Here is a 17879-nt window from a genome sequence, read left to right as displayed (position 1 = left end):
AAATGGAGAAAAGCCCATCCGTCACTACTCATTTGCTTGGGCTAGCCGCGGTGTGGTTGTGATGGACAAGTCGGGACAGACCAAATGATCGAACTATTGCTAACATCCCAACAGGATAGAACTGAGGGAAACATTGGATCACTTTAACGAGTGACGAATAGCGCAACGGCAATAAGAAAGAGAGTAAGATAATTTTCTTTCTTCGGTTTGCTAGCATAATCCATCAACAATCATAATTACGAATGTACCAAATATCGGGATCGGCATCGCAAATCCTTGGATCACATTGATTGAGCAAACCTCAACACCCTATCAAAATGGATTACTGGTGGATTAGCAATGTCTTGAATACAATGTTTGCTCTGTGTAGCTCCAATTCTGAACGATGTAGTTGCCACAGACTACAAGCGGAACAGTTCGAACTGATTGAAGCTTCTTGCTAAAGACGCTCGCCCATTCCTTCGTATCTTGTATCACCGCTAGAAACATGGGCAAGCAATTAAAATTCTTTGCCATGCTTTCAAAAAGCTAGCTAACGGCATTCCTAGACTAAATAAAATAAAATCACGTGTAACTAATCCTATTGAGATGAACACTGCAATACATATCGTTCACATCGTGATTGTTGCAAATATGACAAATTAAATGCTTCTTTCCCTATGTTCCTGTTGCTCATCTACCAGGCTTGGCGTGATTACATGATAGTATACAATTTACATACACCTCATATGTTGCTCTTCGCTCGGAATGGTAAGAATGGTCTTTAATTGCCCCCAGAGCACAAGCACGGAGTTGGTCTAATTCCGTGCATGAAACATTGTTTCAACCCTCTGCGAGAATCGTTCGCAATCGTTCGCAACCAATCAACGCAGAGCGACATTGTTGTGCTATCATCACTGCGAGCCGAGGTTTTTGTTTCCACGAGCGCTGTTCTTGCACTATCATAAACATGTCGAGATTGTCTTTGCTAAGTCAGGAAGCTGTTTTGCTGCACTTACGGCCGGTAACAGTCAATCCCCCCGGTGGGGATGTTTCGGCATTAAGTAAAGGGCAAACCCCTCCCTTAAGCAGCATAAAAAATGCATTCGTTTATATGCCATCTTATCCCTCGGTTAACAATCGGATGGGGCGGGTTTTTTTTTCTCCAGCGGGACGCGTTCCCATTTTCCACTTGGCAATTCGATCTTTAATTTCTCCACTATGTGATCACAATTGCATTTGCCGTTTGCCGTACCCTTCCCCGGTTGGGTCGCTGGAGAGGATGTGTACGCGAAATTTTAGCATAGTCGTGCCTTTGCCCTGCCTTCAACATATCTCCGATACCGGCGTCCACGGTGCGCGCTGCTTTTGACCGGATGACATTTTCATCAATGAGAAGGGCCTACGCCAAGTGCAGTTTTCCTGCTCGTACGGAGAACCTGATGCCGGTAGTCGATTACCATAAATGAAACACCATTTCCCATTCGGCCGTTCGAGAAACTGCCGCTACTCGTGGGTGACCGGTAGTGGTGCTTCGATAATGATGACGACGATCCCAACTGATATCGCTGCAAACGGCGAGGCGGCAAGCGTTACTTTTGTGCAATACAATCGCGATAATCCCTGCCATTCGTTCTCTGTCCACCGAGGGAGACAGAGAACGAAAAAAAAGGGCCACTCGGCAGTGAAAGCTCGTGACTGACCAATTTCGGTAACTAAGGGACGAAATCCATAGGAAGTCGATGGCGTGAGAAAGTAATAGTAGCGCGGCCGTGATCACGCACTCACTATCTGGCTCCAGCCGCTACCACAGTTGCCATCGCGGTAGAAAAGGCTGATGAGCTTTGCGAAAGTGTTGAAAAACAGTCGTTTTCCCTTTATCGCACAGCCGCCGACGGCGCTGATTGTGGTTTGTCGATTTGTTTACACAATGCAAATTCTGCACATGCACACGATCGACCCGTTTTCCGCAATGCACACACACACACACACACCGTGGGTTGTCCACTTGCAGCTTTTGACCACTATCGGGGGAAAACTGTCCAACGCAGCAAGCGCACCACCATTTTCACATTATTTTCACTGTCAACAAAGGGTAAAACCGCAGAAAGCAAGGTTTATGGGTTTTGCAGCAGGATACGGTGAAAGTTTTGCGCAACATTACGCGGTGGGTGTTCGACCGCATGCCGCTTCTGGCGCAACGGCATTGATCGCATCATACCACGACGTTATGGCCATCATCAAACGCTTGGTACGATACGCATCGAACAAATGATTCGATCGATTGCATACGCCTTCTTCACTACCAAACAATTTACACTCAAGGATTGATTTAATGCTAACTACATATTTCAACCTGTATTATGGCTGTAATGTTTCATTCCGCCAACGGAAGCCAACGGGAACTTACTACCCAGCCCTTAGAAGCCCTTAAAGCGCCGCTAGACATTGACTAATTAAATTATCTACTGAATTAATCAAAACACAGACGCACTTGAGAAATGCGAACCGTTCGGTTTAAGAAAGACATCATAATCAAACGCTCGGACAGCGTGGAGCAAAGCAAAGCACGAAGGGCATTCTGTCCGATAATCCAAGGTAAGAAATCTCTTACCTTCTACCGGTGCACGAAGCCCTCCGCTAATACCACGTTACATGACAGATTTATTATGATACATCGTCACCCACCACGCTCTGCTATGCGTTGGCCAGTACGCCTGGTGTGCTCCAGAAACGGGAGCTCATAAATTCTGCCAGCAAAACCGATCGTTTCTTGCGTAGTTAGTAGTGTCTGGCTCTCACATTTTGCCATCGGGTCGAGAACCGTCCTACGGCTTTGCCGTAATGGCGTTGCACGCACTGATCTCGTTGAGGATGATCCGAAAAGCAATACACCATTTGCCGGAGCACTAATCTGTGTTCATCCGTTTTTTTTTTCTTTCTCCCCGGCAACGTTACCATCAACGCAACGATCCTCATTTCGATAGAGAATCGGTATGATAAAGACGGCTAATAATAGCGCAGTACAGAAGCTGCCCGCAAAAAGGAAACATAAGTCAAATGAAATCGTACTCGTTCCACCGGGCTGTGCAACGGAACCAGGGGGCAAGAGCGCGAACGCATGTTTGCAGATGACGACCGGTCAAGGCACACGCCGGCTACGCACTGGCGCATCATCAGCAGTGAAACGAGCCTTTGAACAATTTAATTAATCCTTTATTTATGTTTTCTGTCACTGGTTTCCCCCCTTTACCGGTGGAGGTTAGATTGAGCAGAATCGATGCTATGATCCGAGATTGTAAGATGTATAGGGTGTGATAGCCGGGCTAGAACGAAACCCCGTCAGCAGCCTGGCAGCTCAAAGAAAGAGGCCCCGCGGCTAGATTGTCTTGACCCCGGAGGCGCAAACGTATGCATAAACGATACCACCAAGAATCGTTGCTCTCATTTGCACGATTCGTTTGTTAATTGCATGTTAGCAGTTGTTTGAACCAGTTGACCGACTTGCATACGTAAACCCGATTTTGCTTCGCGTTCCTTCGCTGGCGAACGAAGGCAATAAAACAGGCGTACTTTTCAGCAAACATCATTCAACCTTATTCTTCCGATCGTACGCAAAGTAATGGCCGGGCAATGGGAGCAATTAAAACCGAAGATGAAAAGTGCACTCGCAGAACATTTGACGGGCGTTTCGCATTGGTAGTTCAAAGCAACATTTCGTTCTCGGGGCCTCTTTCCATCATTTCCTTGTCTTTGCATTACACAACACTGATGAAATTTGGCAAATAGCGTTGCTCATACCATTAGAAGGTCAATGAAATGGAAACAAGGCTATCCGAAGATTGCCTTTCCTTTTGGGAAACGTTCTACATTTAAAGCTAACCTTAATAGGCGTAGACCGATCTTCATACCCTTTGCACAAACTATTTGCAACGTTTACGCACTTGCGAATTTGAGTGCAAAGGAAGCTTCACTTTGCGGTTCTAAATTTATCCATTATTCTACATTCCATTCTCAAACAGCTTTACAGCAGATAAAAGCTCTCATCGCTTTACTTGTCGGGGTTTTTTGTGTTCCACTTTGATGCCTCTAGTGCCACACAATAGAGATCTAATCCTGGTGTGTTGAAAGGAATTAGTTTTTAAATTTATATTCAATTTTACGATCAATTTATGATTTGCTATAAAACCGATGATTTAATATTTGTTTTTCTTTTGTTTTTCTTTGCAGAAAAAATCGTTTTCAGAAAGGTAAGGTAATACTTATTAGTAATTTAATTTGTTGTCTTAATGGATATACACAATCCCATAATATTTGCAATTATCTCAATACCAGCGAGGTCAGTGCCCTTCAACAGTCTATCCCACATTTAATGGTGAGATCCATGACGAAGCAAGTTCCTTTTTCATTTCTATTTGCAACGAAAACGAAAAGCTAACCACTGTCGTTTGTGACCACCGGCCACTCAAGGGCACTGGCGGATGACGACTGTTTGCACTTGTCTCGTGGCGGCGATTCGTCGACGGGGTTTGATCGGAACAATTCTTCAAATTACTATTTTTACACCCAACATAACGGTAGCACGCCTTTGCTTGAGCATCACCCAGCCTCAGTTTCATCCCATATTTATCCATTTAAAATACATCCCAAAGGGCAACACTGAGCGCGCAATCGCGATGCGTCTAGTTGTGACTTCCGGTCGGAGTTGGATTGCTGTGGGGGGGCAGAAAAATGAAAGTAGTTTTTGTTACAGTTGTCATTATTATCAACCATTATGGCACAACAATCGATTACATCTCGCCACCAAAGAGGAAGCCCACCATCGTGTGTATGATTGCCTCACCATTCAATTACACCACATTTAATGAGAAGTTTGTGCAAGCATCCGCGAGCAGTTAGAGCAGTACGAAGTAATTGTCCACATCCGCACCCTTTGACTGGTTTTTTTTAATAAGAAAGAAAAACCAATAACTAGGGAGAGAACTGCAGATTTAATTCCAAACGTAGCATCCTCCTGGCAAGCTAGCTCGGAGGACTGTCAAGTCTGGAATTGTTCGATCGATTTGCACCAAGCACAATGATAGGGATCAAGTGGCATAGAAAAGAATTAACTTCATTAAATGCAACACAACTCCATGTTGCAGTACCACCATGAGCAATAATGATAAAACGCTTTCCGTTTCATGTGACAACCAGTGATGTTGAAGCATCTCCAAACTACCTTCGAATTGCTTCCTTTCGAAATACTTAGTACCGGATAAACGTAAATGATCTTTCCAGAGTGGCGGACGATCGTTTACCGGATGGTAGCATAAAGAATGCAAGTCTTGGCCGTACAAAGAACACACACAAAAAACCTGAAGAAACATTCGCAACATTTCGATCAGGAAGTGACCCCCCGTTCTTGGCAATTCGTTCGAATTCCATTATCTTTGCTGGGTATTAACACACACATATCACCACGTTCGATAGTGTAATTTCTCACCTTTCTCCCGTAGGACCGGCACTGACCGACCGGTGTATCGATTTACTGCGCATACCAACGCGTCGAGTTCATCGATCGCCCGGTAGCGTAACTACCAGCGACCCGAAAGACTACACTCGCGAGGACGCTCATTAGCGCCTACCCATCCGCCATAATTTTTCAACCCCTTCAGGAGAAGAGAATTTTTGGGGTAAATTTCACATGAACCAAACAAAAAACCACATTCTTATCCTGCAATATTCTTGTCGCGCTTGATGATGGAGCGAGGAGCAAGAAGTACGCTTGGCACGATTCTTACGCGGAATGGAGTTCGCGCTTGAACTTCGCTTTACCGAGCCGTTGGCGTGTAACTTAGCGCAACGGATAGATCATCGCCTGCATTCGTTACGCTTCATTTCTCCCGATCGAAACCGACATTCGGCTCTGCTGCCGATGTTTCGGGCCAATCGGTCACCCATCGGCACTACGGGTGCTGACGTGCCGTTGACGGGGGTTGATGAGGCAGACCTTCTTCCCATCCTTCTCTCCCACATCTCCGCTAGCAGGGATTCGACCGAAGCTTAATAATATTTTTCGGTTTCGATTCAAATTACAAAGCTGTTCCGCGGTTCGGGCCCTTCCATTTCCCAGGGCGAGTTGCGCTTGAACCCTTTCCCATCAACGCGTGCTCGAAACCGGGAGCGGTGCAAGAATCAGAACCCGTAATTGTGAACTCACACTTTCGATCCACATGTTTTTTAATGAACCGTACACATGGTGGTAAAGGTGAGAGAACGAACTAGAGGAAAAAAGGGCTTTCGGTCAGAACCGTAACACATCCATCGAGTGCAATGTTTTACGCTCCTTTCACAGCAGAAACATTGAGCGGCGATACGGCAGAAGCGGGTTTGAATCTTTCGGCGCTCCCGCACAACACGATCAGGCGTATATGTTTGTGTGTGTGTGGCTGTGTGTAAAAGGGCATCAAATACCACCCAAAACTACAGTTATTTGTTGTTTGGTACTTGGCAAAAAAAGAGGAAAACCAAAACGAAGTCAGACACATTCTTCAGCGCAACACACGCCTCGTATTGACGGCAGTAAATGTAACGCTTCACCGTACCAAAGGTTAAGGTGCTAAGTTTCATAATTTGTTCGCCCGAACGAGATCGCACACACTGCCGGCCCGTTGTACCTCGCGGGTGATGCGCCCCACGGCACAAGAACATTCTAATGAGGTGAACAGCGGCACGATGCAGTTTTACCATCGGCAAGATCATGGTAACCGCATCCAGCAAAAAGGTAAAGGCACCCCTCCACGTAGGTTCCGTTGAGTGTGCTTTGCGCCGGACGGGAATAGCAAATTATGAATAATTCATTCGTTGATGGTTCGATGGAAACCAGCACTAAAAAAAAAAACCATCCGGCACAGACGGTTTGAAGAAAGAAAACTTCTATCACCAAATTTGGATCAACAGTACGGGGTCCGGCACTATCATAATCCTGACTGAAGGTAAACCTCCAATACTGCACCGTCTCGTGCAGCTTATGCACGGCCACTCTCTCGTGTGTAGTGGTGTTTCGGTGCGGAGCAATTTCTTCATTACGGATGCCACGTTTTTCGGTTGCTGTCAATTTGATCTGCATAATCATCTTCACGACACGCTGGTCATGGGAAAGATTTCGTTTCTGGGCCAACGGGGTTCACACCTTCAAGCGGGTTCGTTGTTTCCGTCCCGGGCAAGAGTCGTTTTCCCTGCTCGGTACGTTAGCTCAGTCGTCCAATGGCGGGAAGCCATTACGAACCAAAACAACCTACTGACCGCAAGATAGCGAACGCCCTTACGAATTGTGCCGCCATCAATGCAGCGGAGACAAGCAGAACTTTGTTGTTGACTTCCCGGCTGATGCCAAGGGAAGAGATCGTGGTCGATCGGCCACCATTCTTTAGCTGCCGTTCAGATATACCGTAAATGTAATTTGAAATTATAATGGAAAAATATCTTGAACCCGGCACCATCACTGGCCCGTCCAACCGTTCCCGGTGATAATTCGCAGCCAAGCAGCGGCATATCTTAACCGGTCACTTTACTTGCCTGCCTGCGATCCTGAGCAGTAGATTGAGCAAATACCGTCCCAATCGTGGTGTGGCAATAGTTGGCGGCGGACATGCATACTACTAATGGAATGATCACGGATCGAAAGGATGCGTTCGCCTGGTACAGCGGCAAGCAGCAGCAGCACGTGGTGGGTGAGATTTAATAGCGCACACTGCCCGGCATTACCGGTAGCCACCAACAAACGGTACGGTTGTACGCATCCGCACAGTCAACAGAGCGCGGAAGGCGACCCGTTAGACGGTGGCATTAGGATGATTACAACGAGATTGGAATGATTCGATTATTGAAATATTCTAATGGCCGTTTTCCCCGTCTGGCCGTTCACTGTGCCAGTGCTGCAGTCGCAAAATTGCACAACCCATTCCGCAAAACGTATTATCGCCGCACACTTGCACGATCGACCGTTTGCGATGCGTTTGATGGCACGTCCCGCAACACGCCAACGTCTCGCGAAGAGGCAGGGAAAAATATTCAAATTATCTCTTAAACACACGGGTCCCCGCGTTTTGCTCCCCCTCTTGCGAATAAAGGTAATTATTCGCAGCTGATACTACGTCGGATAATGCGTTCGGGGAGCTGGGTTTTTTTTTTGTTGCCTGGAATTCTATTCCTGCGCATCTCGCCACCGTCCAGCATATTATACCGGATGCAGTTTCTTAGGAATTGCCGTATCAGTATCGGTTCGAAATTCTAACCGCTTCGCTTCGATGCAATTTTCACCGATCGGTGCCAACAGTTGCTGGCGCGTTGTGTGTTGCACTCCTATCACTGATGGCTCCATCTAGCACGGTGGAACCCGGCAAACACCAAGCGATTCGTGTGTAGAGGGCTTTTCTTTTTTTCTTCTTTCACTCACTTGCACCAAATTAAAAGATCCCTCACCACCGATAGGTTGCACAGCACGACAGCAACAATAAATTCCACCAAATGTTTGTACCCGGTGTCAGCGAAAATTGCTGCGGCACGCCAAACATCGTCACCCTCTCCCTGCACAGGGTGCCATGTGAGAAGCATTTCAATGCAAACGTTCCGTGGGCTTAACTCTACCACAAAAACCAACCATACCGCAGGAGGTCAGAGGTATGGAAACCGTTCGTTCCCCCCCTCTTTTCGACAAACTGGACAGAAACGTGATGAATTTCTTTCTATGCTTTCCGCTGAAATCTCAAGTCAAGGGTCTTAATTAAAGGTATACCGGTCCAGTCCTGGAGACCATTTAAACTGCCTGCCGGTAAATGCATCGGCTGCAACGATGTCGGGTCGGGGTTGCGCTCGCAACGCCTTATCAAGTGTTGACCGTCACAAAACGCCTGCCCGGTTCGGAATGGTTCCCCCAGCACGGGGATTCATTACCGACCGACCGACCGAACTGCGACGACGGAAAATCACGACTATTTTCACCCATCCGTCCTGGTTTTAAGTATCTGTTCGGTAGGAATTTGCATTTCCACGCGGATGAAACTCTGAACCCTACACTTCCCGGACTCGCGCAGGCACAGCAGGGACTCATGGGCAACTCGGCACGACCCGGGAAGAGGAGGGTCCCGCCGGGAGCGCGAAGCACATGGGGACACGAATACGAAATCATCATCGACGAGTGGTTTCGATGCGCCATGTACGGATGGTCGCTGTTGGGAAATTGATTCTGCGCACTGCGCTCACGAAAAGACGCTAGCTTGAGAAATGCGATTATACACACACAGCCACCACGATTGCACTTGATCTGCAAGCGTGAATCTTTTGGGGATTTGATGTTGTCCGCCCTTTCGGTGCCTTGGCTATGCTACAAGGCGGTACACGGTAACACCATCAGAGTGCCGGGGTTGTTTACATCTAGAACAGCAACGAATCCGCTGCGAACTCGAACAATTCTCACTGGCTCGCGTCCAAGGCGGCAACAAAAACACTCACCTCACCCAGAATGCCTAATTAACTTTCAACATCTTCTTTAACAATCGGAGCTAGTGGGTACAAAGAACCGCAGCAAACGGAAAAACCACCCGTTCGAATGCTGTGCACTTCAAAGCAAGCCAGACCGCCAGACGAAACCGTGCCGACAGTCCAATTGTTCCCGAAATACAAGGGAACCGAAGCGCGAGCAAACAAGCGCCAAAAGAGGAAGTACGATTTTCGGGAGTTTGATGCTTCTCACGACCACTTCTAACCGGCGGACGATGACAGATCACAATTTTAACGGTTCCGACCGCACTTAACCCACTTCTTGGCATATTGCATCCCATTAGGCGGCGGCTCGGTTCTAACAGTTACACTCATTTAGAGTGAGCAATTTCGTGATAAATTAGCTCAACTGTGTCCAACCCGTCCGGCGAGAACCGCGCAGAAAAGCATGCGAATATTCGTACGGACAGGCACCCGGTGTCGCCAGCACGTAACTAGCTAAACAGCGCAATGGACAACAAAACGGTCTCCAACCGCCGTTCCGTCTAGGGCCGAACGTCTTTAAGCAAACGACATCTCGTTACTGCTCATTCAAAAAGTCAATCTTCCTGCAATCAAACAGGGGGGGGGGGGGGCCGTTCGGACCGCGTTTCGCAGTAGAAATGGACAAAACCCCTTTAAACACAACAACAATCCGCGCGACGGCGAGTGGTCTAATGATGGATGTTATAAATGATCGACCGTGCAGAGTGCAGTTATGTTTGTCAGTACAATGTAAAGCACTATTTGTTTCACGCGTTCACCACAGCTCAAGTCGCAGAGTTCGAACATTGTCGTTAGCTTTGCTGAGCGCATCGGAACTGTATGGGACCGATTGCATCGAAACAAAACAATGCACCCATCTTATCAATCATTTACCACCGAAACCTACTTTTGTACGTTTTGTTGTTTCGCGTGCAGCAAAATAGGTTTATAGTGGTCAAACACGAACGAAACCTTCGCACGCAGTGTATGGATCCTATAAAGCCGACGATTCCCGGCGATGTTGCTTTCATCGGAACGGTATTTATATTCTTTGTCCACATGCCACTCGCCAATAACAGTCGCCGGTATCAATCTTTTCCTCCCTTTGGGCGCTTCCTTCGATAGCTAATCTTTTGCTCGGTCCCACCGATACGCGAAAAGGGAAAGGCTGGCTACGACTTGCTTACGCCACCATTGCTCTACGCACCTCATTGGAAGTCGTTTTTCCCCCCTTCGCGAAAGAACAAACAACTGCAACCTGGTCGCCCGCCGCTCAATGCAATCCAAACATCAGGCACGGGCACGGGTGGATGGGAGAATAAATTGCCTTTTCTTTGCAAACTGCTTCCATACGATCCCGAGCGCTCCCTCCGAAAGGGGTTCAGGTGTGAAGCCGTCTCTACCGCATTTATTTCCACTGTTGCCGACTTTCTTCTGCCTTCGGTTGCAGAGCCTTGGCTAAACTTAATGAAAGTATTTGCACCCTTGTTTTCCCGGATCGCATCACGCTCATCACTCGAAGTGAGCGATCGCGCACAGTTACGAACTGTGTTCTAATTCCCATGGCCCGACTCATTCATCGTAGGTGAAACTCTGTAGACCTCGTGCAGTGGGTAGAGCAAGGCCATATCCATCCCCCACGCCATATCATGCACAATCACAAGATGGAAAACATGAGGGAAAAAAACATTGCCATCCCGTACCCATTCAAATCGGGCTATCGGTTAGTGAAAATCTGTAGCCGCGAAAAAATAGGGTTCTGCAAAAAACGACAACACATCGTCCGTCGGGCAGGAGGGTTGGTTTAAGCTACTGGAAGCACCATTTCCACCCAATCGATTGGGACGTAGCAAGAGAGCAACATAAGGGAAAGAAACATCGCATCTACCACACACACTAAACGTTTTGCGTTTCAGTTCCGCGACGAAGCAAACTTATCTGGTATTCGAAATCTTACCTACATTTTTGTTTTGCTACCTTCATCTACGACTTGCGACACGCGCGACATACACGCGAGTTCCGTACGACACTAACCGGCGTGGGCCTCGTTTGGTGAGGATTCTCGTACATGTCGTTTAATTATTCATCCTATCGCCTTGATTGCGCATTTGAACTCTGATCATCCGTGTAGTTTGCCTAGCCACCATCGTGGAGCGCAATGCATGAACAAAATTCTTACTAAACTTATGGTAGAACATAAAAAATCTATATTTCACGTGCTGTATACAAATTAGCAGCATAGCTTGCGTCAATCAGGCGGCTCTCCGCCATCGCAAATTTGTTGCTGGAAGCATAACACCCGCTTGTACTTAGGGACCAAATTACTATCAAAATAGTTCGCCGACACCTGGTCTTCGGCTGACGCCACAGCTCGAGCAAAGCTGTTTCATACAGGAATCCTCTCCCGAAGTGGCGGACGGACGTATCAGCATACCAAGTGGAAGAATAATTAGAACATGGCATTCATTAGCACCCTTTAAGCCGTTGTTCTGACCGGTCGGATAGCTTGTTGCGCCAGTTTACGTCAAGCCGGGGCACGCTGTAATACGGGCGAACGAAGGAGCACAGCGTTTTACGGTAGCACAAAAGGGCGCCCGTGTGAGGGGCACATGAGGTTCATGAGCCAAGCATTAATGCAGAAACACAACCCCCCCCCCCCCCCAGCCGAACCCTGGCACTGCAAACGGCTGCTATCAGTATCGGTAGCGACGGCTCGGTTAGTTGCCATTAGCTGGCGAAGGATACGTTACACATGCATGATTACTATCGAGAATGTTTCAATAAGCAGGTTGAGCATGGGAGTGAGTGCGCGCGCGCGCGCCCAGAATCACAACGGGAATTAGTGTTTATCGTGCAGTCAATCTTACTGCTGCCGATTCCTCCCGCAACAAAGTTATCGGCATGGTTGCGGGGGGTGGGGGGGGCGTCCTGAACCGCGGGTGCGGGTGGCCACGTACGCAAGCTGGCTATAACGGGACGTGAAGGGTAACATATTTTTCGCCCTACAGCGCCCTTCGGCCTCCACTGCCGACACAAACACACACGCCAAGGCGAGATTCTTTCGCGCATGTTCCAACACGCTCCATGCGAAAGCACACATAACAATATGGCGGAGGGGGGGAGGGGGGTGTTGTGAGGAGCGCAGAGTGTTGAAAAAGGTTATCATAAAAGTGGCGGAACCGCCGTACGCTTTGTTTCCTTCTTCGCACCAATCGGGGTCATCATTATTAGATTGATCAGTCGGCGAAGGCATGCCGTTTATAGCGCCAGGATGATTAGCCAGGATCTGCCAGGTCCGCAAAACAAATACACGCACCCGAAACCGGCGATACTACAGCTCATGACGCACTTTTGCTGCACATGGATTAGCAATTTGGGGAATGGAGAGTTTCACACACATGGCTTCCACAAGCTTATGAGGACATTGAACTTCAATCCAACAATAAAACAGTTCGAAATCAAACCGCTCAGAAGATGGCGGGCAATGGTTCTCTGCTAGCCGAACAATAGACTCCACTCGCTACAGTACCTCTTCACTTTTAGTTTCAACAGTGGGAGGTCAATTCTATTTCTATTCCCACTTCCAACACAGAAGGGTCATCATCAATTAACCGTCAAGGTCGATTTGCTATTATTTTCTTATCAAATTTGTTCATCATCCATCATGCGCGTCATCGAGGAGCGTTTTCTCTCCCTGTGCATGGGGGTACCGCCCAATGCCGAAAATGTGCTTTAGAATTCGCAACCGCTTCAAACGAAGTGGCACCACTTATGCTTAGGTGCGAGCATCTTTAACCTCGCTAGTGAAAAAGAGGTATCATGCTTCAAGATCCTTTCACAGTCGAGCATCACTTGACTGGGGGTTCTTTGGCTTTCCAACCCAAGCACACTTCTGTTCGGGGTAGCTTTTTTATTGCTATTTTTTTTTTTTTTTGGCAGCGTCCCTGATCCGTATCCCGAGCAAGCATACTGTTTGTCTGGGATGATGCTATCTCATTAGCCCAACTCATTTCACGTTCGCTTCACGCGAGCACTGGCCAAACGATTTTCCGTCGCAAACCGTCATGCGGGTAGCGATGAGCGTTATACGCCCGGTCTAACGATTATATAATAACTCATTAAATATCGTTACTTCTGGATCGACCTTCCTTTGCCACCGGATAGGCACGCACCTGGCAACCCAACCAGGCCAAACAACGGTCGAGGTCGAGTTCAATAAACCAGTTTGTTATGATTTCCCTCGAGTGGTGGTATTTTATTATTTTATTTCTTTCCGTTTTTTTTTTTTGCATTAACCCATCGATGCGCAAAGACGCCACATAACCTCGCGAGCTCGTACGAATCATCGGAGTGCTTAAGCCGGTTGAAGAATGATCTCGTTATTGTTCCGGGCGTACTTGTGTCTCAAACTACGCAATCAAAGCCGAAGCGCTGATTTCAAGATACGTTGCCGGAGAGTGTAAATCTATTTGGCAGGGCGGTCTCAAAAGGTGGCATAAATGGAGGAAAATAAACTAACTAAAAAATAATAATCACTAAAAGCGAACCGTGCAAACACACACGCTGCGGCCGCTTCACGTGTTCCGAACCTGCCGAACCTGAAGATGACGCTTGGCTGCGCGAAGGTCATTAGCCTTCGCCAAGGGGTCTACGTGCGACAGACTCTCCCGTCACTGGCCGAGACCGGGCAGACGGCACATCAACACCATCACTATCATATGGTGCTGCGAATTCTACAACGTCAAACAAAAACAAGAAACTAAAAGCAAAAGTCCAGAAGCGCAATGGAATGTGCCCGCTAATAGGTTCATTCCTTCGTTTCTTGACCATTGATTTAATTTTTTTTGTTTTGTTCGTTTCTCGCCCGTTTCTATCCGTAAGCGACATCATATCGTGCACTTGACAGGAAGTTCTTTATGCCCTACCATACTTCAAGCGTGCAGTTCGCTCGCTTCCCTGCGGGACAACAATCGCTACAACCGAAAGAATAATGAACTTTCGCTGCTGCTGTGTATGGTCAAGTTTACGAAGCCGTTAAACGGGCAACGCAATGACTGCCGATGCCCGTTTCTTGAGAGCTCTTATGTTAATTACATGCAACAGTGTCGACGCAAAATGGTTACAGCTCTTAAACTTTGCAGATCAAAGGACACTTTAGACAACGCCAGAGTAGACGTAATTAAGCAGTAACATAGCAGAGCGCGGAAGTCAGCCTATGCAAACCTATGCAGACCCCATTCATCCGGTGCAGGCTGTAAAGCATAATGCAACACATTAGCACTTTAACTGACATTCTTAGGTCGTTCTGTGTTGCTCGAACGTAAAATGTGAATTGTGTTGGCCAACACAGATCGCCATCATAAATCTTGGTCAGACTAACTTTGCTCCTTTGCACATTGGGCGTAAGTTTGCTCAAGCCCTGAAAATGGGATATATAAACGACAGTAGGCGCAGCGTGTGCACAGTTTTGAGCTGTGAAGTATAAAGCAAAGTATATTCGATGAACGCCTTCTTTAGAGCTTAAAAGTCCCGCACGAAAAATCTTAAATCTATCAATAATTAAAAACTCTACAGTAATTATACTATTAAAAGCCAGTCCCCAGAAAAGCCATGCTATAAAGCACTTCAAAGATCAAATAACCTCGAGGTGCTTCGTGCAGAATATACATCGACTTAATCGATAGCAGCGAGCGGCTGTAGTTGGCCGGAAGCAAGTACAATAACCTCGCTTAGGTCAAACCGATTAGTCAAGCCGTTAAAATGCGCGAACCTAGCGAACGTTACAGAAAAGGTTTATTCCATCACGAACATCGTGGCTACAAGAGATTTTAGGTACAATTCTAAATGGCCCGTTTCGCTCTTGGGGCTGCAAGTATTTGCAAGCTTGAATTTCAAGTGCTACATAATCGTTTCGTGAGTTTGGTACGCAAAATAAATTCATTAGCATATCATGCTCCTTATCGCACCGTTCGGCTCAACAATGTACAACAGTAAAAGTTACTTTCGGCTAACCGACAACCATGTTTTGTAGCAACCGTATAGCAACCGTTCTACTTCATCTTGCCGAACCTGCCTGTTATTTGCCATCGCTTCCGTTTGGCTTGTTATGCTTCTATCCTCAAGCTGCTACAATGTTGCACAGCAAACTGTGCAGCGACAATAGCGTGCAATCGCACAGCAGGACACTACAGTTGCTTTTCGTACCAAAAATCTAGGTCGCAGGTGCCCGTAAGGCGCAAAGTTCCCCGCACGAGCAGCGAGAGAAAAAAAATCCTGCCCAACAACAAAACAGATATCGCACTGCATTCCTAACCTCATCCGGTTCGGGGTCTAATCGGCTGTGGCGTGACTTTCTTGCACCAGCTCTGGGTTGTGTACCAGCAAAAACTAGCATTCTGAAGAAAAAAATCAAATACCCAACAGAAAAATCCTTCCCAGCGCAATACTCGCGATTTCAGTTGAAGGCGGAATACCTTAACAGCCAGCGTCGCTAATCTTGCTCCTTTCGCTTTAGGCTGTTAAAATTATTATTTGCATTCATAAGAGCGATTATAAGAGCGACTCCACCCTAGCTGGTTTGCTTTGGCCATTTCATTTTTTCTTTCTCGTTGCTGAACGATGGCATTATGTAGAACGTGCAGAAAATGTGCTCGTACAAATCGACAAGGCTTCTGCTGGGCCAAAGGGTTAAGAATATACAATATCTATCTTTTTTGCTCCCAACTCAAGCATCCCACCTCCATCCAGCTTAAGAAGAATCTTTCCTTCTAGCCTCTCGCAATAGCTTTTCATTTCACCAAACGGTGATGTAAACAGGCGATGTGTTTTTCAGTTTTTTTTTTGTAATAAAGGTACTTGCTGAGCGCGTGGTGCACCGTTGTTGGTTGGTGGAAATTACGTCAATTTCTGACCTAACGTTCACTTCCACCGTACGGCACACAACATCCTAGGGCTATTTGCTTTCCAACTAATGCATTTCAACTAACACTGAAGAGAACTGCACAAGATGTGCCCATTCGATGGGTCGTTAGCTGGTACGTTTCGTTTACGAATAACCTCCGGAACGGAAACGCCAGGTTACTTTGCATACTTTGTTGTAACATAAAAACTCAATCAAGCATGACGCGCCGGTGAATGCTGGTGGGAAGTATGATGTCAAAAATGAGCAATCAATTAACACCCATGCTACATGGAAACTACTATGATTGAGCTATCACATAGTAGTGAAGCAACAACTACAACAAAATGTATATCCAATCTAAAACCAACAATATGCTGATGTTTAATTGAAACACACACCCCGCGCCAAGAGACAACAGCAAACAAGCTATCAAATGTTTAACGATGCTGTCATCGTTATGCTTGAAGCATTCCAACTTGGCAACGCACCAGCCCTTAACGCGATGCACCAAAAACGGAAGTACAAAACAAATCGCAAAACCATTTTAACTATGCGCCTCGCATAGTGCATGCACTCGATTCGGTATAAACAGTTATTAAAAGGAACGAGCTGCGCGCTTCTATTTTTTCCCGAGCATCTTGTTTTATGGAGTACATTCGCAGAAAAAAAAAACTATCTACGGGATGGGGTAAGCGAATAAACGGCTTCGTGGGCTGTGACTAAATTCCCCAGCGGCATTAGGAGCACCACGTCAGGCGGCGGTATTTGAGCACGATCAACGATCGCACCTTCTGCGAGAGCATGCCAACGCTCCATTTAAACTACAGCCAGCGCATCGATAGCATTCCTGGCGTGTAAGCCATCCTATTCGGTAGATCTTGTTCGCTTCGATGTATGTTTGCTCCAACACACATCAAGCGCACACCGGTCGGCTAGCAGAATGCCATAATGGAGAAGGAAAACAACATTCAAAGCCGATTCTTTCGACCTTTTTTTGTTTGTCGTACCTTCCAATCTGATTCGAATTCATATTTATACTATTGGTTATGGATTTTTGAATGGTCAGACCTACCGCATCCAGGCATTTGAGGGAAACTTGTGCTCACTTCCGCGTTGCATGAGGACGCGACAGTACAAACGGCAGTAACGCAAGAACACCTCACTTTGCAAATCTGGCGAGTACACTTTTCTGAATGGAGGAAAAAAAGATAAATTGGAAAATAACAACTTTTTACCGACGGCCAGAGAGCGCTTCGAGCGGTTCGAACAGAATGCTGGCGCGGTGTGCACTAAGAAGGTAGAGGGGACAACAAGTCAGCATAACGAGCAAGTCCAACATGGAAACACTGTACCCAGTGTCCGGCCGCGGTGAAAGAGACAACCGTCTTGAAAAGGCTCGATCGAGAAGTTTGTTTTGCTCTGGGGCACTTAAGCTTTCTCGATGCTTCATGAGCTGGTGATGTCCGCTCGCGAGCATGTGTTTTGTATTGAC

At 46.9% G+C, this 17879-nt stretch overlaps 2 protein-coding genes across 3 annotated transcripts in view; one reads left to right on the top strand and one right to left on the bottom strand.

The window, feature by feature from the left end:
- The window catches only part of LOC118508458 (autophagy-related protein 16-1), a 225615-nt gene that overhangs the window by 173052 nt on the left and 34684 nt on the right, over positions 1-17879 (bottom strand). The gene's annotated exons all lie outside the window — the stretch shown is intronic.
- The window catches only part of LOC118508457, an 86881-nt gene that overhangs the window by 36247 nt on the left and 32755 nt on the right, over positions 1-17879 (top strand). Inside the window, exon 3 of the mRNA XM_036048259.1 lies at positions 4210-4229. The gene's annotated coding sequence lies outside the window, so the exon portion shown is untranslated. The remainder of the gene's footprint in view (positions 1-4209; positions 4230-17879) is intronic.

Source organism: Anopheles stephensi, chromosome 2, assembly GCF_013141755.1.
Source record: "Anopheles stephensi strain Indian chromosome 2, UCI_ANSTEP_V1.0, whole genome shotgun sequence".
Lineage (NCBI taxonomy): Eukaryota > Metazoa > Arthropoda > Insecta > Diptera > Culicidae > Anopheles > Anopheles stephensi.
The sequence above is the reverse complement of the archived record's forward strand: the minus strand, read 5'-3'. Positions and strand labels throughout refer to the sequence as shown.